General features: G+C 37.2%; 1 protein-coding gene and 1 pseudogene across 2 annotated transcripts in view; one reads left to right on the top strand and one right to left on the bottom strand.

Annotated features, from left to right (window-relative positions):
- The window catches only part of Pde11a (phosphodiesterase 11A), a 381,907-nt gene that overhangs the window by 14,235 nt on the left and 343,026 nt on the right, over window positions 1-24,646 (top strand). The gene's annotated exons all lie outside the window — the stretch shown is intronic.
- LOC101978200 (cytosolic 5'-nucleotidase 3A pseudogene) lies at window positions 19,920-20,418 on the bottom strand (annotated as a pseudogene).

The raw sequence follows: 24,646 nt of genomic DNA, 5'->3' as shown, positions 1-24,646 counted from the left end.
ATATATTAGGGTTCTGCAGAGAGACAGAACCAACAGGATAGAGAAATAGTGAAGCTAGAATTAGACAGGCAGTCAGCATAGATAGGTAAATCGAGTCAGGTCGGATCAAGGAGGCCAATTTTGAGTGAGTCTGAGAAGTTGGAGACTGTCCCCTGAAGGATCAAAATGTTAATCCTTCAAAGCCCTTCCTCCACCCTTATTAAGAACTTTCCCCTGCTAAATTAACCTGTCCCAGGAATTGCCCCTCCCTACAGGAATCTATAAGATTGTTAATTAATGTGTCCTTGGCTGCTCCGTCCTGCCCTTCCCCCTTCAGCACACCTGTTTCCCACCTTTAGGCCATCCCATCCTAGGTCTAGTCAAATTCCTAGTCACAAATGCAAAGAGGAGAAAGTTAAGTGGAAGAGGGCAGGAGAATAAAGGAACCTAGGACACGTAAAAGGGCCGAACACCTTGCTGCTTGGCATACCAGGATACCAGCTATGGCCCCCTTCTCCCTCCCTGGAGAAGTCTATATTAGCCATTTTAAAATAAACCCTGCTTTATGTGCTTGCCTCAGTGTGCTTCTCTAATGTTCAGACTTCAACATGAGAGGAAGCAGGACTCCTCACTGATAACCAGCAGTATCAATAGTGTTTTAGTCTGCTTTTTCATTGCTATGACCAAAAGGCTTGACAAGAACAATTTTAGAAGAGGAGAAGCTTATTTGGGGCTCATTATTTCAGAGAACTCAGTTCACAAGTGGCCAACTCTGATTCATGGTAGAAGGGTGTGGCGGAAGAAAACAGCTCAGGACCTGACAATCAGAAAGGAGAGAGAGAGAGAGAGAGAGAGAGAGAGAGAGAGAGAGAGAGAGAGAGAGAGAGAGAGAGAGAGAGAGAGAGAGAGAGAAGGAAGAAAGAGATTTAACTCAGCTCTTCAGGGACAAAATATACATCCCAAAGGCATGCCCCCAGCACCCCCTCCAGCCATACCCTACCTGCCTGTAGTTATCACCTAGTTAATCCATTCAAGTGGATTAGGTTTAGGCTCTCAAAACCCCATCATTTCACCTCTAAACTTTCTTGCATTGTCTCCCACATGTACTTTTGGGGAACACCTCAAATCTAAATTATAATAGATAGATAGATAGATAGATAGATGAAAGGGGAACTGGTTTATGCAATAATGAAGGCTGAAGTGTCCCATGACAGGCTGTGTGCAAGACATAGACTCTAGGATGCTAATAGTGTGGCTCAGTCCAAATCCCAGGGTTTCAGAACAAGGGAGGCTGATGGTATAATATCAGTCTGAGATTAAGGTCTGAGAACCCAGAGACCACTATATGTCCTGGAGTCCAATGGCTAAAGAGGAAACTGGAGTTTTGATGTACAAGGACAGGAAAAGAAGAATATATCCCAGTTTCCATAGGTAGACAGACAGACAGATAGATAGATAGATAAGCAAACAGACACGTGAACTTTTTTCTGTTTTCATTCACTCTGGGTCCTAGGCCAATTGAATGGCATCCACATTGAGGGCAGATCCCCCCACCCAATCCACTCAAATATGCAAGCTATCTTTTTCTGGAAACATTCTCACAGATACCCTCCCCCCCCCCCCCCCCGCCTCCCCCATAATGCTTTACCAAATGTCTAGGTATCTCTTAATCTGGCCAAATCAATGCCCCAAATTATCACGAGGTTCTCAGCATTGGCACTATTGATATTCTGGACAAATAATTTTATAACTTTAGTGAGTGAATGGATGACCTGTGCATTGCTGACTGTTTAATAGCATCTTTGGTCTCTACCTGTTAAATGCTTGCTCACTCTTTACAATTAAAAAGTCTATAAACATTTTCAATTGTCTCCTGGGGGCAAACTGCTCCTCCATGACTTTGATGTAAGACAATTTGTCAACAATCATGTATTACCTTAAGAATATATATAGCTTCTAACATAACATCCATGTCATCCCAAGAAGGTTTTCATGGGTATGTGTACAAAGATTTGTCTCTATGAATATTCATTGTAGTGTTATTTATAATAGCATAAAATTATCAACCTAAACATGCAACTAAAGGGTTGGTAAATAGATTATTATTCATCTTAAAATGGGATATTTAATCAAAGGAAATTTTTTACAAAATGCTATTAAGCAAGCATATTTGAAGACAGCAGAATCTCAGTTTTCTTAGCAATAATGACAAAAGCTCGAGGGAAGTGGTGAAGGGCAGGAGTTTTGGAATCAGACACACTGCATTTGGTTCTCAGCACTACTGTCTAAGAGCGGCCTCATATTTTACCTCTTCAGTTATTTGTTCTGTAATCCCCAAATGTGGATAACGATTCCTATCTTAAAACATTGTTGTTAGGACAAAGTGAAAAAAGCTTAGCATGCTGTTTGCCGCTTTGTGAGGACTCAGTAAAAAGTGATGAGAGTAGTCCATGGTGAAAGGCTGGAATGTGGTATGCCAAGTCTTCACGAGAGGCAATCTCAGAGCAGTGGGCTTTAATTTTTCTTTTATGTTTTCTTTTATATATTTCCCCCAAATTTCAAAATATGTTTTAGTCAATAGTTAAGGAAACTATCGTGGCTTTTATACACACTCATCCAAAGCTCTTAAGGAGATTGTCTTCCCCTCCTCTGAGCTTAGTGCATGCCAAGGCCAATGTCTCGGCTTGGCACCAGAATCACGAGGCACTCACATCTTTGTAGGTTCAAACAGCAATTCTTTATTCCCACTCTCACACCGCCTCCACACAGGTCCAGGGGCCATCGCGTTCTGCCGTCTGCACGCACAATTCACCTACTCCACGAGGCTCTCTCCAAATCCCATTTTAATCTCACGAGAACTCAATGGGAACAAGCAGCAGGAACACCCTAATCCCAGCAATAATCTTCAACTTCCAACTTCCCTCAAACCCATTATCTTAAACTGGCAACGCCTTAAACTCAAGGAGCCGGTTACTTCCTCAAACCTGATCAGCTCTAAACCCGGATCTGCCTAGGTCCTTGAGCAAGGTCACCTCATTAAAGCATGCATGCAATGTTCCATCAAATGTCCTCTAAGCAGCATGGGGTACGCTTGGCAAGGAAATTTCAATGCATCATTCCTACTTGGTAATGGCCCTCAGCATCTCCCCCCTTCTGATTAATTAAACAACAAGCAATGCGGCTTAGGACCGTGCCTGGTAGGTTGTCCAATTCAACATATGGTTCTTACCCGTCATCGGATGAACTGACCTCTAGGCGTCAGTCCCCTGTCTTAGGTTGAATCCACTGCAATCAGATCAACCCGTCGCTGACTACCGGTCCAGCATTCAGCCATGCTTGTGGATAGGCCTAAGCACCAGTGGGGGGGTGAGGTTCTTGCCTCACCTCTGTTGGCCCCCAAATTTAACCTTGGTGCCAGTGGGGGGGTGAGGTTCTTGCCTCACCTCTGTTGGCCCCCAAATTTTAGACCATCACTAGTAGAAGGGAGGAAGATACAGAAATGCCACGACACCAAGCCAATTGACGGCTCCTTTGGAAAAATTGCATCACTGGTGACACCATCAGCAAAGATGCCAGCATTACCACAATTAACATGGGGTGCGCTGGCAAGGAAATTGCATCACTGGTGACACCATCAGCAAAAATATGCCAGCATTACCACCATTCGCTGCACCAGACGATAGATCACAATGCATGCAACTGATAAATAGTCCAGTCAGGTTCTGCAGGCAGTTCAAAGTGGAAGAGTCTATCAATATGTCCATTTCCTCACAAAGTAAATCAAATCCTTGATTGAGCATTACTTGTTGAGTTATATTCATTGATGCATCAGTTTATACAGTTTACTGTGGTAGCTATCATAGAAGCTGTAGTTTGGTTTTCTTAGTCTTCACCGGCACTGGGATGGAGATGGGAATTCTGGTAATGATGTTAAAGAGACATTATCCTGAACAGAATTATTAAATATAATGAAAAGGAAAAGTGAAAGTAAACAAACAGATCTGTTAATCACCTTTAAAAACAATAGTAAGCAAACAGATCTATTAACCACCTTTGAAAACAATCATTAACAGCTGTTTACCTAATTAGATTAAACCACTTAAATCACGTGAATAAAAAAAAAAAATTCGGATCCATTTTTTCATGAGCGCTCCTCATATGGACATACACACATACTGACATGCAACACAAAACAGTGCAGACATAACATACAACACATAAGACAATAATAACGGCCTTGTAGCTTTACCTAGGTAAAATCTCCATTGCAATGTTTAAAAACTCCACAGTCAAAAAATTAAAAACAGTCAAAAAACAAAACTGATCAGAAAAACATTAACCTAGGTTTGTATGAGCTCAAAAAATAAAATAGAACTTTATGATGTGGGAAAAAGCAATAATAAAATAGATATTGAAAAAAAGCACCGTGGTTAATCACTGTCGCAGATGTAAGAATAGCCAAGCTGGAGCTCTGGATTTCAGCTATTATGGATTTCAGTCAAATCATCTTCTTTTTCTGTAGAAATTGTTTTGGTTAACCTCTCTGGAATCCAAATCGGCTGCTGTTCTCCCTGTGGGAACACACAAACGGAACCCCGACTCCAGACAATAACTGGGTCGGGACCTTTCCATTGTCCTGTTAGAATATCTTTCCAAAGTACCTTAGGCTTATGTACATTTTTCAGATACATATGTCTTTCCGCAGCACTAAGTCCTGATGAATGCAAATTTAGAAAGTTTAGAGTAAAAAAAGGGTTATTTTAAGTTTATCTTTGGGGGATATGTACCCCTTAAAGATCCTTTTAAATTTAAGTCTTTCAAAAGCATTTTGCCTTAGTTTTTAGAATTATTTTAGTCCTTATAATTTTTAGATGTGGTTTTAAACCATAGTTGTCTTAGCCTTTTGCATTTTCTATCTGAAATACCTTTACTTGACATTTTCAACCATTTTTTATCTTATTTCTATCTTCTACTTTTCTTCTAAGGTTTTTATATTTACCCTTAGTTGCTTTTTTTTCTCTCCTAGTTTTCTTTTGTTTCCTATTTTGTGGGTTTAAAATTCTTGTCTTTCTACATCTTTTTTATCTTCCTATATCTTTTTTATCTTTCTACATCTTCTCTCTCTCTCTTTTTTTACCTTCCTGTACTTCTGTTTTTGAAGTTTTCCACTTCAAATTTTTAATCTTCTTTATCTAAATCTTTTATCTTATTATCTTCCCATTTTCATGGGTTATATTTTTTTCTCCATCATGAAGGCATCTTAACCACCTTCAATTTGACCTTTTAAACCCTTTTGCAACTTATTTAGACATTTTACAACTTTTTACTTTACCACACAAAGATTATCTCATCTCCCTCTTTTTAGTTTAATAAGTACATAGTTTGATGAGTAAAGCAATCTTTTTTCCGCCATGAAGGTATCTCGACCCCCTTCAATTTAACCTTTTAAAGCCTATTAATTATCATCTATACTGTACTTTTAAATGTACTTTTTCACCACCTACCGCTTTACTCTTTTAAACGAGGCTTAGATTCTGTATAAATTGCTTTAATGTTAGTTTACATGGCTGCCCTTCAACCAAAGGCCCTTTTTTACTCCATTGAGAAGCTTTGTCTCAATCTGCCATGTACAAATACCTTTTTCTTCTTTCTTCCTTTCTCAAGCTTTTAAAGTAAGTCTAGTTTCCTCAAAATCTTTTTAAATGGCATTTACAACTTTTTACTTTACCATACAGAGATTATCTCATCTAGAAACATTTATTTAACCTTTAACCTTTTATATTAAAATATATTTCCACATCTTGAACCTTTTTATATCCCTTTTTTAACCGTTAACGCTTTTTATAAAATCACATTCTGAAACAACCCTTATAAAATTACTCCACTTTAATAAGATGAAATACTTTTATGTTTTCTAAGGTACTATTATACTGTAATTGAAACCCAACTGAAACTTCTTATACTCTTTGTATATAAATTACACATGATAGAATCTTAACACTTAGTAACCTTGTTTCAGCAAAGACACAGACCAAAGCAATATTAAACCTTTTTCCATTCACCAATTTATGAAAACACACATAACGTTTAAATATATTACCTTATGGAACTTAATAAGTAAAGAGTACTTGATTTCATATTTAGTGGTTGATATTTTAACACTGTAGCTTTTCAAATTAATCAGATGTCTCTAAAAACCAAGATCTTAGACAAGTATAGTAAACAGAACTAGCCATCTCTTTCTTGTTGAAGAAAAATCCTTCTACAGGATACCATGATGGTCCCATTGATATACTTAATAACCCGTCTTTAAAAAGCCATGGGCTACATTTTTGTATTGTATCAACATATGCCCTAGCTGTTCTTGGTCTCACTGGGGTGCCTCCTTCCTCTAACAATTTCTCTTCCTTGGAGGCAAACAACTTCAAACCTCGAGTCAACCATTTTCCCCAGTTTGCCTGAGAAAGTTCTAGGAACAGGCAACTTGAAATAAAAACAAAATAAATCAAAACAAGAACACGTTGTTTTTTGAAATGGTCACCCATTTTTTTGCTCTCCTTCAGGATCAAGCAAATTCACTTACCCCCAAGCTTCAGACATCCCAAGTACGGGCCACCATAATGCCAAGGCCAATGTCTCGGCTTGGCACCAGAATCACGAGGCACTCACATCTTTGTAGGTTCAAACAGCAATTCTTTATTCCCACTCTCACACCGCCTCCACACAGGTCCAGGGGCCATCGCGTTCTGCCGTCTGCACGCACAATTCACCTACTCCACGAGGCTCTCTCCAAATCCCATTTTAATCTCACGAGAACTCAATGGGAACAAGCAGCAGGAACACCCTAATCCCAGCAATAATCTTCAACTTCCAACTTCCCTCAAACCCATTATCTTAAACTGGCAACGCCTTAAACTCAAGGAGCCGGTTACTTCCTCAAACCTGATCAGCTCTAAACCCGGATCTGCCTAGGTCCTTGAGCAAGGTCACCTCATTAAAGCATGCATGCAATGTTCCATCAAATGTCCTCTAAGCAGCATGGGGTACGCTTGGCAAGGAAATTTCAATGCATCATTCCTACTTGGTAATGACCCTCAGCAAGTGCAGGCTTCCTGATAAATGGGGAGCTCTCCTCTAGGATAGCTTCTTTCCCTGAGCCTCTGCACCTTCAAGAGTGTGCTTCTAGGACTTTCCCCAACATTAAGTCCAATCAGCAAATGACTAGGTGGGAGAGACAGAAATGAGCAAAAGAAATGTGAGGTTTTTATGGGCCAAGTTGGAAATGACACGTATTCCTGCTCAGATGTTGTTTTGCCTTTCTAGATCTGAAGCACAGGCATGTGTTCATATCTAACGGCAGTGTGGTTTCACCATGCCCTAGTCCCATGCAGTCACTGCATTCTGTTCAAAGGCTAGGGGCTTCAGTAGTGAAATGGCCTCTCCAGCAGGTCCTCACGGTTTTTACCTACAGTAAGATTTGAGAGAGAAACCAGTGAGGATTTAGGAGAGGGATTGGAAAGGTACAGGGAAAAGATTCTTACTTTTTTCCCACATTGTTGAGAATGCAATGGAGACTGGGACTTGAAAGCAGGAAATTTGGTAAGGAGATTGTTACCTTTAAGCTTAAATGTCTGAGGTTACAAGGTCAAGGGTTGGGATCAGACCTGGACACATAATTTGTGGCATCCAGGAAAAATGGGACAAGGAAGTCAAGCTCTTCTTCTCCCAGATATTACCCTCAGGTCAGTCTCCCAACACGATAGATGGACAGTCCCAAAAGTATTGCAGTCTCTGTGCCAAAATGAGCGTGTTACCTGGAACAGGATGGGAAAGAGCCCCTATAGAATCTAATACTGAACATGCCAGAGTGCTGCCAGCCAGGGGTAGGGACAACCAGGCCTTGACCCTTGTCTAAAACACAGAAGGGCTCCTGATCCTTCCCATACAGACCCAGACTCCAGCTGGGGTTGGAAGGGAACAGTAAAATGTAGGCCTCTCTGTCAACCCTATTGCAGTCCTGAGTAGAATGAGAAGGAGTCATTGGGTTGGTGTGGGGTGTCAGAGGCTGAGAACCTATTAGGAGGCTGAGCTATATATGAACCCTTGAAGCATTCCCCATCAAACTTAATGTTCAAAGCATAAAATAAAAAATAAAATTATTATGCATTTCAAGACAATGACTATAAAGCATTAAACTTCAAGGTGGGGGGGCCCTATTTAGCATGGGATATAGGTTCAAAAAGGTAGCCTGGGATGGAGCTTACACTATGACTTTAATTGTAAGAATGAATAATAAGAATAGAAGCTCATTTTTTTTCTACTTATTCCCACAGTACTTTACCCATACAACTCCTGTTTATTCTACTTTTGATCATTTAATTTTGTCTCACCTGTCTTTCCATTGAACAGTGAGCTCCTAAGGGTATATAGCTTTCTTGGCTTTAGGCACTCTGTGTGTGGCATCGTGCCTAGCACATGGTAATTTAGTATTCAGTAAATTTGTTGTATTATCTGGGTACAGTGACACACATTTATAATCCTAATGTCTCAGGGGACCATCCTTAGCAATTTAGTGAGACCCTCAGCAACTTAATGAGATCCTGTCTCAAAATAAAAAGTAAAAAGGACTGAGGATATAGCTTAATGGAAAAGCACTCCTAGGTTCAATCTCTAGTACCAAATAAACTAAAAAATAAATACATGTGATATGAAGATATGTGGGAAAGGCATGTAATTGAGAATTTGGTTCCAGGGCAAGTAGCTTAAGTACCAGTGCTATACTAAGTTCCAAGATGAGGGTAGGACTAGGGATTTAGCTAGTAATCCTGAGCTAGGCCTCTTACAGGCCAAGGTCTTTTCATTTTCTCTTAAATAGGGGTGTGTGGATATAGAATCATGTATGGATCATTTTCTAGGCTGTGAATGTTAGAAAGACGCAGGCACAGGGAACCAAGCAATTCATCTTTTACCAGAAGACAAGAGGAATTCTCAGGGAGAATGAGAGCAGGAGAGGGAGGCATCAGCTAGACTCTCATATAACTGGGCTGGGGATTTGGGAAAACAGTAATGTAGTTAATAGCAGCTTTGGACCAAAGGAGGCAGATTCTGTTTTTTCATGTTTGTTTAAATGACAGTGGTGCTATCTTTTAGGCAAGGCAGAATGATTCGCTAGGGAGTGTTAAAGGTCAGGCTGGAGCTCTCCTATGTGGGGTGGAAACTTAAGGCGAGTTCATGCACACACAGAGTCCAGAATCTAGCCTTTGATGATAGCAGATGCTCTGCTGCTGCCACCACCCCCACTTTCCAAAGGTATTTATGTTTCTTTAGGCTGTGCTTGTTTCTGGGAAGCATCCTCCAAGATTATCAGATTTTCTTTTGGTCTTATTTTATTTAGAATATCTATATTACCTGTGAGAAGTATGCAGTTCTTCTAAAATCACCAGTCACCAGTTTTGTTAAACAGCTAAATAGTGTATCCTATTGTGATGTTCCAAACCTAGGGCCTCCGTAATAGCAGAGCCTCCACAAGACTTTTGCCTGGCATGATCCAGAGTTCTCCCCTTTTCCTTTGTCTTCCTGCAGTGCCTCTCTCCCCTCTGTTTCTTTGTCTGGCGCTTTCCCTTTCTCCTTTGCTGACATCTCACACCTGTTCCATTTGGGTAATAGCTTCCCCTCCCTCCTCCACTCCCCCTGGCTCCTCTCCCTTTCCTGTTCTTCCTCCCCTCCTATCCTTCATCTTTCCTCTCTTTCCCCTCATTCCCTTTTCTCTTTTCCTCATCCTCTTCTTGCCCCTACTGACTTTAATGTAAAACCAATATTTCATGAAAGTAAGATTTCATTTCTGGTTTTTAATTTTAAAATTAAAATCTGAAATCTCATAGGCCTCCCTCAGAAAACAACTAGGTTTCGTTTTTCACTGCCATGTGGCCTATGATTGTATTCTTTTCAATTTTAAAATCAGATACATGAAATATTTGTTTTTCTTCTTTAAATACACAGAGTTTAATTACATTTTAAACTGTTACCCATGTGGCTCTTGATTGTAATTTATTTCCTGTGGGTCAATGCCTTGTAATATAAAAAGGACCTTGCCCCTCAAGAACATTCTAAGTAGAACAAGTGACAGGGAAATTGGTATTTAAACACTTGTATACAACATCCGGGCTTTTATTAAAATGAGAACAATGATGAATATTCTTTCTTTAGTGTATCTCTTAGCCTGGTGCCCACCAGGAACTCTTAGCAACAGCAACGCAGAAGCTACCATGCCAGCATTTCTCAGGCTCATTGATTGATTGTTTGAGGTCTTGTCTCTGGTAACCTAAAGTTCCTGATGGTGAATGTCCCCTGCAGGGGCTTTTATTTATTTTTTCCTTTTTGTACACAAAAAGAAATATTTTCCATCTTCTTGAATCCACCAGGAAGCATGTGGGATTTAATCACATCTATTATTATATTTTTCTTCATCAATGTTTTAAAGTTCAAAAACTTGCTTATTCATTTTTAAAACTTAGCCAAGAACTTGCTGCTGCCCTTCTGTGACAATCCATCAAAAGGAAAGCCAGCCAAACTTTAGAAGCTGGGTTGCTGTTTCTTAAAGCTGACATTTTTCTCTTGACTGAAAAGTACTTGCCACCTTAACATCTATATCTTTTTTCATGATTTCTACCAGAATGCAATCCCTGGGCTGTGTGTGGAAGTGTATTTACTTTTTGTCACCCCAGCTTTATGGGAGGTATTTGTTTTCTTCCTTGATAAAGGAATCTGTTCATTATGAAGGCACTTTTAATTCTCAAATTTTCTATAAATGTGCAAAATTTAAAAATAGGTCGGTTTTTTAACATTCGAAATAGGTAAACTTGAATAAAATAGAAATAAAGTAAAATAGTAATATAATTATTACTGCTACAAAATAAATACTATTTCTATCCTCTTTATAGAAATTCCATCTATAAATTCTTTAGCCAGTGCTAAAGAATTTGAACTAAAAGTAATGCTTCCTATATTTGCATATTGCTTTGTGTCTTGCACTTGTGTAGAATTATCTCATCTGATCTTTCTAATCATATGGAAAGAAAGGTGAAGTGGGTGTTATTCTTCCCCTGTTATAGATTAGGAAGCAAGTGTGGAGAAGTTTAGGCCTTTTCCTGAAGGCCATAAGGCCACAGCGTCAGTTAAGATTCTGTGTTTCTTCCCAACTCTTGGGCTTTGGGAGGAGCTAATGTATAACTTCTCTTTTCCCTTCCTGATACAACTGAATTGAGAACTAAGAAGAGTAATGTGCCTTAGTCTATTTTTTTGTTGGTATCACAAAATACTTGAAACTAGGTAGTTTATAAATAATACAGATTTATTTAGCTCAAAGTTTCATGGGCTAGGAAGTCCAAGAGCATGGTGGGGGTATCTGGTGAGGGCCTTCTTGCCCCATCATAGTATAGTGGAGGGTATCATATGATGAGATAGAGCAAGTATGCTAACTCAGTTCTGTCTTCCTCTTCTTATTTATAAAGCTACTAATGCCATCATAAGGGTCTCACCCTCATGACTTAAACTAATCCTAATTATCTCCCATAGGTCCCACCTCCAAGTACCATTAACGTATGATTTTGGGATTAAGTTGACAAATAAGAATTTTTGAGAAACAGATTCAAACCATAGTAGAATATGTATGTGACACCAGAATACCACTTTTGAAGCACTTATACCACTTATGAAGCAGCTATTGGAGTGGGGGCTCATATTTACAGACATTTATAATATTTGATTCCAGAATTAGATAAGTCTACCTTCCCAGGTATAGACAAAGCTGGAGCCCACAGTTCTCCCCACATAAGTAGCCCATACCTTTGAAAAGTTACAGTATTGTAGAACAGAGCAGAAAGCCTGCTTCTTGTGGACAGCCTGACTTCTGAAGAGAAAGGGAAGAAGGGGCTGGGCTTGTGCAGTTTTCCTAAGCCCCCTAATCAAGCAACTCACCTGTTTTCCAGGGGAGAAGCAAGGTGTGGGTCCAAAGGCCTGAGACTGCGGAAAATCTCTCCTCCTGGAATTCAGAGAAGGGAGATAAGTTGTTTCTCTTCCCACATATGTCATGCCTTCTGTCAAACAAATTGTTATCTCTGAAACATGGAAAGAACTTTTACCACACACTCCACAACAGTCTCCTTTCCCATCTTTTCTTCCTCATCCTCAGTTGCCCAGGCCAGAAACCAGAGCATTACCTTTGGTTCTTTCCTTTTATTCATCGACCACATAAGACTTATCAGAAAGCTCTTTTGATTTGATCTTTCAACAGATTTGCTCTTTCAAATCTTCAATTTTTTTCTGTACCTCCACTGTCCCAGCTATGTCCAAGTCACTTTCATCTTTCACTTCACTATTGTGACTACCTGTTAAAAGTAGAAGGCTGGTTTGCAGGAGGAACACACATGTGGGCTGTCCTGTACTTAATACCTAAGGAAATGTGGGCAGGTTACTTGCTCTCTGTGGACCTCAGAATCTTCATATATAACACGGGAGGGCTAGAAAAAAATGAATTAGAAGACTCTTCCAGCGCTAAAATTCCACAAACAGAGAAGCCTGACAAAGTAATTCTGCCCAAGAGTTTTAAATTAGTAGCTTTGTAGATAGTTAATACTTGGTGTTGACGAGTCTGAAGTCTGAGCTGCTTGTAGTATTATCAACAGCTGCTCTCGAATACTACTTGAGAGGTTCAGGGGTGCCTTTTTTCCCCTCTCTTTTTGTGCCAGGGATTGAATACAGGGGTGTTTAGCCACTAAGTCATGCCCCTAGCACTATTTATTTATTTATTTATTTATTTATTTATTTATATTTTAAAGGAAGTTAGTCTTTTTAAAAAAATTTTATTTATTTTTTATGTGGTGCTGAGGATTGAACCCAGTGCCTCACATGTGCTAGGCAAGCTCTCTACCACTGAGCCACACCCAGCCCCCGTTTTATTTTTTTATTTTGAGACAGAGTCTCAATAAATTCCTTGGGGCCTCACTAAGTTTCTGAGGCTGGCTTTGAACTCATGATCCTCCTGCCTCAGCCTCCTGAGTTGCTGGATGTACCATCATGTCCTGCCAGGGCTGCCTTCTGACTGAAAGTGTAGACTAGGTGACTTGTAACAAAGCTGTCATTGTATAGCAACATGTTGTCTTCATATACCTTTGGGATAGCTGGTGATAAGACATTCCTTGGTAATGCCATTGGGTGATATCTTTAAGAAAGAAATGACTTGGATTCAAGTTTGCTTCTGGAGAAGAACTCATATCAACTGCAATAGAGAATATAGCCAACTGCTACATCACAGGATTTATGTATCATTGTGCTTTGTGCCTCTGAATCAAAAATCAAAGGTAATCATTGCCATCTAAGAACATAAATAAGTCCACAAGAACAAGATAGGCCCTCCATATTGGAACAGTGTGTGAACAACCTCTTCCTTGAATTAGCAACCTCATAAACCCATAGTTCCATTACAGCTTAATGCTCCTCAATATTTCTGCCTTTTCCAACTGTAAACATTTTCAAATATCTCTAAGATCCCATCCATAGAGAACAAGTTACTTAGCAGTTAACTATTAAAATAAATAAATCGACCACTTGGTAAGAGCAACAGTGGGATGGGTTCATTGATTGAGAAAAAGAAAGCTACAAGGGAACCCATGATGAACAGACTAGCTTGGCTATGTCAAAAGCATACCATATGTAAGCCGAGGGGCCCAACTTGAAAGAGGCAGTCTGTGGCCTTCCTCGGCTAGATATCATCTGACTTTCTAATTCTATATTATCATTCTGAAGTTCAATCAAGAACCCTAAATAGAAAGGAAACATTGATGACTATATTACAGAGGTCAACTACCTTCTCAACATTACATTTCTACAAGTTAGATAATTTACTCCAGGACTATTCCATATTGTAAAATTTATAATAAAATCCCAAAAATACCTCTCGAGTGAACTAAATTTAACATTATAATGGCACAAGAAATGAATTCTACTAAGCCTTCATGTTTACATTTTATAGGCTTTAAAGAATCAACAACTAATTTTTTTTATTAACAAACAGAGAACTCATATCAATTGGACTAACCAAACCAAAGAAAAATTAATAGAGATAGCTAACATTTATTGAATATATCGTATATGCTAGGTACTGTGTTAAGATGTACTTGTTTCATTTAATTCTCACAAAGTTCTATGAGATTCATAACATTATTTTTCCCCATTTTATATGTGAGGAAGTTGGTCTCTCATACGTTGAGTAACTTGCCCAAGTTATACAGCTAGTATCTGGTAGAGTTCTGGATACAAACCCAAGTTGTCTGTTTTGAGTCTACATTTTTACTACTGTGGAAGAAATTAAGGATTATATTTGAGTTCTCCTCATACTTCAAGGCATTATTCCTCTCTGTATAAGAAGGCAGTTCCTTGACAGAGTATAAAGTTTATGAATATGTTAGAAAGCCTTCCAGAAGCTGTTTCATCAATTTATATCCATTGAAAATGGTAATTGATTATTTACATGCAAAGATTCCAACAATTACATCAAGTGTGGATAATTTGAGAAAAGGTGCCTTAGGAAACTACACATCTTGCAATAATTAATGGGTGATACATTAATGCCTGTGAAGGCAAAATAATTGTAGTAGTAGTAATAAGGAGCTTACCAAGTGCCACGTATTATTTTAAGCTCTTGTATTAACTCATATATTCCTCATAGCAATCTTATGAACACAGTCTATTATTAACCCAATATGGTTGAAGAAACTGAGGCATGGATGGGTTAAGTAATTTCCTCAAGGTCACACAATTATTAAGTTGGAGAGCCAATGTTTGATCCCAGATTGTTGGAGCCATATTTTGTGATCATAAGCATCATGACCTGCTGTGGTGTGTATAAACAATGAGCAAGGATCACAATGCCCTTTACCAAAGCTGTGAGAAACTTTAACAAGGGCTAAACTATAATTTCTTAGAGAAGCTGTGTAGTGACTGTCTGACATAGTTTCTTTAAACATGAAAAGCTTTCATTTTTTTTTTTCATCCCAACTGGTCCATACTGTACCTGCTGGGGAAGGAGTACATTCATGGGAATTAACTGGATGAAAATATTATGAGGTTCTGCACCACATGTTAAAGGGAGGAGAGTTTTCAAAGCAGAGTTAAGATTTTTTGTAGATGCTCTTTGTAGATCTTATAATTTGTATATACATTGTAAAGCAAGAGCTGGACATATTGCCCCAGAGAAAACCTGAAGCTCTGGTAGGTATAAGCAAGCAATATATTCTATTCTCTTTATTGTAAAACTTTTTCAAAACTATAAGTGAACACTCAGTAGGGCACTAAAGCCAAATCAGAGGTCCATTCTTCCAATGGCTCTTTGTTGTTTAGCTAGAGGGAATGTATTTTGGATGCATTGAAGCCTTAGCCTTGGATCATTTTGATTGCTGGGGGTAGATACCCACTAAAGCAATAAAAAAATACCAAGTGGGTTAGGACAACATATCAGAATTAACATCTTAGGAAATCTAGAAAGGAAGGAAATTGATGAGCCTTGTGGGGTCAGGATATGGAAAATAGAGAGTTTATAATTCTTCTAGTCTGATTCCTGTTCGGTATTTTGAATGTTGTTTATTTATGTAGTAGCACTTTATGAGTACTTGAGCTTATATATCCCAATTTTTCCTGACTGTTGTAAAAGGTGGTAATTATTATTCTCACCTGGAAGATGAAGAAATTGAAGCTTAAAGAAGTTAAATGGCCCAGAATTTTGGAGCTAAAGTAGCAAAGATGGAACAGGGAATTCAAACTTTTTAGCATCACATGCAGTATCTTTTTTTTTTTTTTTGAACTGGAGATTGAACCCAGGGGCACTAAGCCACATGCTCAGTCCTTCTTTTCTTTTTTCCTCAGTCCTTTTTTATTTTGAGACAGGGTTTTGCTAAGTTGTGTGGCGCCTTGCTAAGTTCCAAGGCTGGCCTCAAACTTGTAATCCTCCCACCTTAGCCTTCCTAGTTGCTGGGATTATAGGTGTGTGCCACTGTGCCCAACACATGCAGTATCTTTTGTACCTCCCAGGAACTTCATATGATATCATGATTATGATAGGTTTAATTTAAGAGATTACATAAGGAAATCACACATGCACACACATGCACGCACACCCCTATGCTTTTGGAACGAAGTATCACAATTCTAGCTTCATTTTATCAAAATTATATCATTTCTATGAAATGGGCTGCATTTGGGCAAAGATATTTGTAATATCTTTGATATCTTTGATATGCCTGATCTTCAAGCTTTCAGGGGGATACTTAATTTCTTCTATTTCTCTTTGGTGGAAGTCAAGCTTTGCTAATACATTTAATCACAGACTAGAAAAAACAAAGTGACCTAGTGTTGAACTAGCTAACAAGAATGACAAACAGTACTAACTTCTCTCTGTTTTAGTACATTAGATTGAACATAAACTACTGTTTGTCACCATTCAGCAGGTCTCTTTGTAGGTTTTGAGCTATTTAACATCAATATGTGTAAAGGCTCTGCACACAAATTGCTGACTCTAAAGTAGCATGATATGGTGAAGAGGCCAAGCTTTAGACTCAAGCACTTATGAGTTAGCATCCTGGTGTAATTAGTGGTAAATTGCTTCATTAGACAAGTTATGGAGCTCCTCTTAGCCTCAGGTTTCTCATGTGTATAATGGGGCCAAAAATACCCACTTTGTATGGCTGTTGTGAATATTCTGTGTATGTAAAACACTGCCATAGATACCTGGTTACATGGTAGGCCATGATTTCTATTATCTGAGGAATCATTAAGTTCCATAATTACCTCAATTCCTTTACAAGTTAAACTGATCACAAGGTTCATTTAGTTCTTATTTTAAAGGCTAGCTGTGCTGGAATAATTGGTATGATGCAAGAGCAAAGTCACAAAAGGTTTCTCATAGAATGTATATCACATAAAATTGATTAGCCATACAGTAATATCTTCCAATATGCATACAATTTTATTAATTTTTGATTAGCTACCTACACTTTCACATTGTAGATATAGATGGAAAGTTCTGTGTTAAACTTTTTATAATATAAAGTAGACAATATAGTTAACTAGAACTGATTTATTTAATTATATGTGTCTTTAGAATTGTTGATAGAAACTTTATGTGGTGTGTATGTAGCCAGCTGAGGCTGTTTAAGGGAATAGCCAGGTTAATAATTGTCCCCTCTCCTTACACAAGATATAATGCTTACCACCTAGACCTCTGTAGAAACAGAGATAAGGAACATTAATATTTATACAATTCCTTTAAATTATTTTTGAAAAAAAGTGAAAAAGCCTTTAGGTGGGAAAATTACTTTTGTGTGATCACCTAAACTTTTGGATAGATAATAAATATAGGTCTTCTCATAAATTTATGCTTAAGGCAGTTCTTTTAATCACAGGCAGGTTCATCTAACTGCCTGTGACACCTAGAAGAATAGTGCTAGAAATATTATCTCTCATGGAGAAAAAGAGATGGCAGTTGTGAAACTGGTCAGACGGTACTTAAAATTGGGAATTAAGACCCTTTGTCATCTCGCATACAAAGTATTGTGGAAAAGCTGGAAAATTTGTCATGTGGACTTTAAATAAATGTTGGCTTCTCTCATTTTTGAAAAAACATTTTTTCTTTGAAGATAGTTTAGTTTTTATCCAGTTAAAGGTTAATACTCTTTGCATTGTACTTTGCTTTTTAATTATAAACTGTATCATATATCCTAGTGGGAGATTAAAATATATAGCATAAAGAATAACAATAAAATGGACATCCTTCTATTCACACCAGATTAAAATGTAAGACATTGCCTTTACCACTGAAACTTTCTGCTGTTCCTCCTGACCCCACCCCTTTGATTGCCATACCAAGTATGGTGCGATTATTCTCTTGCTTTTCCCCACCTATGGTTTTGTCATTTATTCATGTTTTCCTATGAAATATGTAATTTCACTTTGCCTGATTTTATACTTTGTATAAAATGAAATTATTCTGTGTATTCATGTTTCTTTTTCTCCCTAACATTGTTTTTCAGATTGATTCTTGTTGAAATGCTCAGCAATAATTTCCGTTGCTACAAAATGTTCCTTCTTCTATCACACTTTATCCTTTCTACTATTGATAGACTTTTGAGTTATTTCTAGGTTTTTTTTTGTTACTATAAATAATGCTGCTATGAACAATTTGGAAATATCTACTGGTTTACCTGTGTGGTAGGCTGAATAATGGCTGCCCAAAGATTAGCTGTCCACATGCTAATCTGTAGAAACTGTAAAAATGTTACCATACTTGGTAAGGGGGATATTGAAGATTAAACTAAGGATCTTGAAATGATGAAATTATCCTGGAATATTTGCATGTGTCCAAAGAGGTCACAGAGTTTCATATAACAGGGAGGTGTGTGTGTATGTAGGTGTCAGAATTAGAGAGAGAACCCAAAATATGCTGCTACCCTGGTTTGAAGCACATTGAAGATGCAGACTTGAACCATGAACCAAGAAATGTAGGTGACAGATAGCATCTAGAAAGAGCAAGCAAATGGACTTTTCTCCAGAGCCTTCAGAAAGAACAAAGCTCTGCCAACTTTCATTTGTTTTTATTTTGAGTCACTAAATTTTTTAGTAATTTGCTAAAACACCAATAGGAAACACATAAACTTTGTAAGACTTTCTTTGTCATTATATATGTAGGAGTACAATTATTGGGTCAAAGTATAGGCACATTATCAAATTTACTAGTTTATGACAAAGTGTTTTCAAAAATAGCTGTACCAATTATACTCTTTCTAGCAATATGTACTAATTCCTGTTGCTCTGTATTCTTGCTAACAGTTTATACTGTCATATTTTAAAACTTGCTAGTGTGTTGAAAATGGTATTTCATTGTGGTTTAAATTTAAATTTTCATTTTCCTGATCATTTAAGAACTCAGTCAACCAGTGTCCTCCTAGGAGATGGTGATAAGATCAGGGCAATTTATCCGAATTACAAAAAGAGCAATACCTGACGACTTCATAAAATTTCTTTTCAAGCTCACATAAATTTTCCCAGTATAAAAAGACTCTTCAGAAATGTATGGTAACATTAACATTAAATGATAAAATCAACTTTGAAAAATTAGGCAGTTATTTTCTAATGTTACCTCTAAGTTGTTTTTCTTTCTTTTTCTTTTCAGCTTGTTAAAAAACATGATGGGGGGCTGGGGTTGTGGCTCAGCGGTAGAGCACTTGCCTAGCACATGCGAAGCCCTGGGTTTGATCCTCAGCACCACATAAAGATAAATAAATAAAGGTATTGTGTCCAATAACTACTACTAAATAAATAAATATTAAAAAAAAACATGATAGGGAGTATGTTGAAAGAGGTGGAGAAAAAGGAGATTCCAACTGAATGGATGCAACATATTTGAAAATACAACATAAAGGAAAACATTAAGTAAAATAATGTATTATAAGTAGGAGACTTTCCACAAGATGATAAGATGAGCAGTTTTTGCATCATTCTGTCCTGTGATAGAGAGATATTCCTAAAGAATGCTTGTTTATAGAATCTTAAGTAGGATGGTGTTGGCTATGTCTGATGAGTAATAAATTGTACTACTAAACCTGTTTTATAAGTCTATGTGATTTTCTAAGAGTTAACTGACTCCATCAATTACGTATATAATTTTTAGAATGTATTCACAATTGCTACTCTAGCTGCCACTCTAAGTGTTTTTGGGAAGTCTTTTTAGGAGTTCCCCAACAGAATTATGTTGCTGTTGTCTTTTAGTTGATTGAAATATTCTATTTTGTCAAATATATTCATTAATTTCCCTTTTAGAGTTTTAACAACCCTATTTTCATAAAAAATCCATGCAACTGAACATGACTTTGACATCTTATGATAAAATCAGGTCAACGGATAACCTTCTGTAGTACATTACCTACACACAATGTGAAAATATGAACACACGGATGTTGTGCTTTGGAGTTTATCAAATAAATTCTCATATCCTTCTTGAACACAATGTCAGGTTTTTCCACAATTTGTTTAGATTTAGCTTGTGATAAAACTTGCTCAACAACCAAATTATGTAGTGTAGTACACCATTCTACTCAATAAGGGAAGGGCACTTCTATTATACAGTAGGAACAAGACCAATTTGAATAGCATAAAATTTTTCCTTTAGTAGAATAATTTTTTCAACATTCATCTGTAACCAGTTCACAGTTGCCAATAATATTTTGACTTGTTGGGCATCTTTTCTCTTTGTAGGAAAATATTCTTAGTGTCACAACAGTCTGTTATTATCATAAATAGAGTAGCTCCTCCTTTGAGAAGATCACAGATAATTTATTTTACTCTTGTAGGGTTCTGCATGTAAACTGAATGTTTCTGGAATTTTGGCATCATATTCACACAATCGGAGACTCTTAACTAGTCATTTAAAATTATCCAAGGTTCAGTTTGATAATCTTGATCTTTTGCTGCATTGTCCTCTTCAAGGTCAATGTGGACATGGGGAAGAAAGATTTCTGGAATGAAAGGGCTTGTGATGGGGAAGGGAATGAGTATGGGACTAATCAGCCCTAGGGATTCACTAGGACACGTGGTGGCAAGTATCATGCTGTTTCCAAGTCCTTTCCCAGTGGAAGGTGCCTGTTTTTTTTAGCCTGGGCAGAAAAACAGTGGCTGCACACACTGCTGTGACAAGAGGACTTGTTTGTGTCATTGTATCAACTGGTTTAAGTTTGTGGAACTTTTTAGGTGAACTGACCATCTGGCTACTACTTCTTAGTTTCCAGTATTCATCCTTTGGATAATCAAAATCCTATGATCATTCAAAACAAAGATTTTCAAATAGCAAAAAAAAAAAAAAAAAAAAAGAAGAAGAAGAAAAGAAAAGAAAAGAAAGGAAGAAAGAAAAAAAAATCCTATGTCACTGAGAGATTGTGATGTTTAACACTTAGCCATGGAGAAAGTCAGAGTCAGAGAGCTGAAAAAGCCATCCGTTTCACATATTACAAAACTGCCCAACTCTAATATCTGGGCAATATTTCTACTCTTTGTTCTCTGATTTTCAGATAATATCAAGTTCCTTTGGCAGTCTGTGTAGCAATTCAGTTGGATCTGATTTTTATAATAAAGAGTTTTATTGCCCAGATAAGAGCTTAAAAATAATAGGACCATTTAGACTTAGGCTACCTTAGACCCACTTATATCCTGCCAAAATATACAGTGCAAAGTTTTCAGTTTTGCATATACTTATATTATTTATGAAAATCGACCTGCTTCCATCTTGACAGCTTCCTTCTGGTATAGCTTGCTTGCTTATTTTGCTGGCAATCCAATAACACAATGACTTCTCTTTTTGGAGAGCACTCTTGAAGCTGTAGTGCTGTCCTGTATGATATTGTCATTACCAAGAGGTAACTATGCTAATTTTACTGCTTTCTAAGCTACTTTTCTTCCTATCATTTTTCTCATGTCATAATAAAAATCACTTATGATTAAGTAAATATATTTTATTCCCTTTTACATATATATCTGTATATATCCATATATATGTATATATATATATATGGTTTTTATTTTGTCAATTTTTCTATTTTAAAATAGTCTCTTACTGTTCTAATTAGTGTTGCTTTAAAATGTATTTTAATTTCACATATTTTTGTCATCATATTTTAACAAAAACTTTTTAAAACAAATTTCATTTTAAAATGCTTTAAAACTTTTAAAAGCAGACGAAATTACTTTTTAATGTTAGACTTCTGTTAAACAGTAGTAGTAATTTTCACATATTAATAAGAAAACCTAAATACATTTAAAATATGTAATTGAATATACACTATGCTACTAGAAATTATGGTAATTTGCTATAAATATGGAAACGGTCAGGACCTTACTGAGAATGACTATGATCATTCTATTTGGGGGCCACTTTTCAAGTTGTCTCATTTGACTGTGGTGGAAAGGACTAAAAACACTCTGTTGGAAGTGGTCCTTGTTAGGTTTTAATGAATGGATGAGACAAGCTGTCCAATGTGCAGTGACATTTGTTTTCTTATTCCTGACTGCTTTTCATGCATCACTGTCTTGACCTTGGCCTTCCCTGTATTCTCTGGTTCCTGACCATTTGTCTAGCACCCGAACTATAGCTCCATGCTGACCGACTCCTTGTCTGTGTCTGCAGACTTCTGGTTCCACCTTATAGCCTAGTTTTCCTGATTCATTGCAGTTCTTGATGGTCCCATTGTGACAGGAAGAAAGGTGCTCCTGGCTAGCTGACCCTTCCCATAGCACTCTCTTCAGGTATTGGCTTTTTCGGGACATGTTAATTTCACATGATAAAGCTTATAAAGCATGGAGTGGCATTTTCACTCTACTTACAATATATCTGCATACTTGCAGATATATCTATAGTAGGTATCTGTGCCATGTACTAAAGCATCTTAAGAATTTATCATTTTTTTTTACCACCTAATCTGCATTTTGGTTTCAGATGTGCAGTGTGGTCCTTCCACTTTTCTGTTCCCCACCAACCAGAGATGTACTTGTATTTAGTTTAAGAAAGATAAATAATAATGATGACAGCATGATGGGATCAAAAGAAAAGAGCCTAGTTAGGAAGAACAGAGAAATAGGATCAGTAAACAAAGTTTATTTTAGCAATTTAATAAAGGAGGGATACTCCTTCAAATAACATGGCGATAACAGTCTCTTTCAAAACCTCATATTACATTTTTTATGGTGTCTGTTAACCACTAATTCAATTTGGAAGTCTTAAATGAAAGCATGCCCATTAAATATTTACCAGCTGGAGCCGACTTATGCACATGTACAAATTGCTCTATCACCAACCCTGCCAATTCAGGTGTTTAGAAGAGTGAAGCTTCAAAACATAAATATTTTTGTTAATATTTGAAATCAGAGAGACAAGATTTTTGTTTCCTGTAGAGTAATAACATTCTGCAAAATACATACTAAGAACAGTGATAATTTTGTACATTTTCCAAACAAGAACTCAATTAGGAGGCCCAAAGCATTAGCTATCATTACCATATGCTGTGTCTTTGTTTTTACGCAATCACATATCAAGTCTTCCATCAATTCAGAATAATTAGTTGTTCTTTCTATGGAGAAAGGCTGAATAATACATCTCAAATCATTAAAGACTAATCAAAAATTTCAAGAACTTAGCCTTCCAAGTATTTTTCTGTAAAATGATGTCTAATGATAATTTATAACTGTAAGGAGATGCTTTTATGAATTGGAATTAAATGAGTATTACTAATTGATGAACCAGTGAAAGCAATTTTCTTTTGAGCTTCAGAGATTTTGGCAATCTATTGGCTAGAGATTCAATGGATTATTTATTTTATACTTTGTATTTCCATTAGCTTCTCAACACTAAAACTCCATAAGGCATTTGAAAATGAACATAGATGAAAGATGTGTCTGAACTTTGTCTCCAAAACTTTATTTGGGGTGGTAAGATAGTGGAGTGATGGGAAAAGTATTTAGGTCCAGTCCATTAAGACTTCAGGGATGTGGAAGAAAAATATAACAAAATAAAATAAAACTAATAAACCAATCCTGTAAACTCTAAAGCATGATTTACAGTCTATTTCTAAATCCACAGAGACCTTGGATTTATTAAGTGACCCTCTAATTCAGTGAGTCTTAGTCTTGACCAATAGCCAGAAGTCAGATCTCCTGCATACCTCTCCTTAGGATTTAATTGGTGAAGGTTGGCCTAAGACATCCCTTAGCTTCCCAGTGATTCTGAAATTAGTAAGGGTTACCAATGACTAATTTATTACAATGCACACTTAACAGTGCTTATAGGCTGAAGAAATACCACATATACATGTATCCCTATATCACTTTTCTTTTATAATTGATGGATATAATAAGTACAAATTCATTTGAAAGACTCATGGAATGAATGAGCTTTTGTCATCAGTTTATTAGACTTGAAAAGTTTGAGCATCTTGCCTTTAAGACCCAATGTGGAGTTGAGATTATGGTTTAAGAAAAAATTCTAACAGGTTAAATAGTGCTCATAATTAGTTCTTGGCATAATCAAGAGCAGAAGAAAATTTTGCTAAAGTTCTGGGGATAGAAACACTTCAATACAAGGGAGGATAAAAGACATAAGAGGTAACCCATCATTGCTATAAGCCTGAGACCTACCTGAGACTCTTAACCCTGGCTCCTGCTGTGGAGTGGCTTCTCTGAGAAAACAGAAAAAGGGATGGATTACTTTTGTGCCTCAAGACTTCTCATGTGCCTTTAAAATATGTACTTTGAAACATCATACATGAATGGAGTATAACTTCTCATTCTTCTGGTTTTACAGGATGTAAATCACACTGGTCGTGTAGTCATATATGCACAGAGGGTAATAATGTCTGATTCATTCTACTATTATTCCTACCCAATACCCCCTCCCCTCCCTTCACTCCCCTCTGCCTCATTCAAAGTAACTCTATTCTTCCCTAGCCTCCCTGACCCTTTATTGTGAATTAGCATCGGCAGATCAGAGAAAACATTCAACCTGGTTTATTTGGGATTGGCTTATTTTGCTTAGCATGATATTCTCCAGCTCTATCCATTTACATACAGGTTAATGCCA

This window comes from Ictidomys tridecemlineatus, chromosome 7 (assembly GCF_052094955.1).
Source record: "Ictidomys tridecemlineatus isolate mIctTri1 chromosome 7, mIctTri1.hap1, whole genome shotgun sequence".
Classification (NCBI taxonomy): domain Eukaryota; kingdom Metazoa; phylum Chordata; class Mammalia; order Rodentia; family Sciuridae; genus Ictidomys; species Ictidomys tridecemlineatus.
This window is presented reverse-complemented; position numbering and strand designations above follow the sequence as displayed.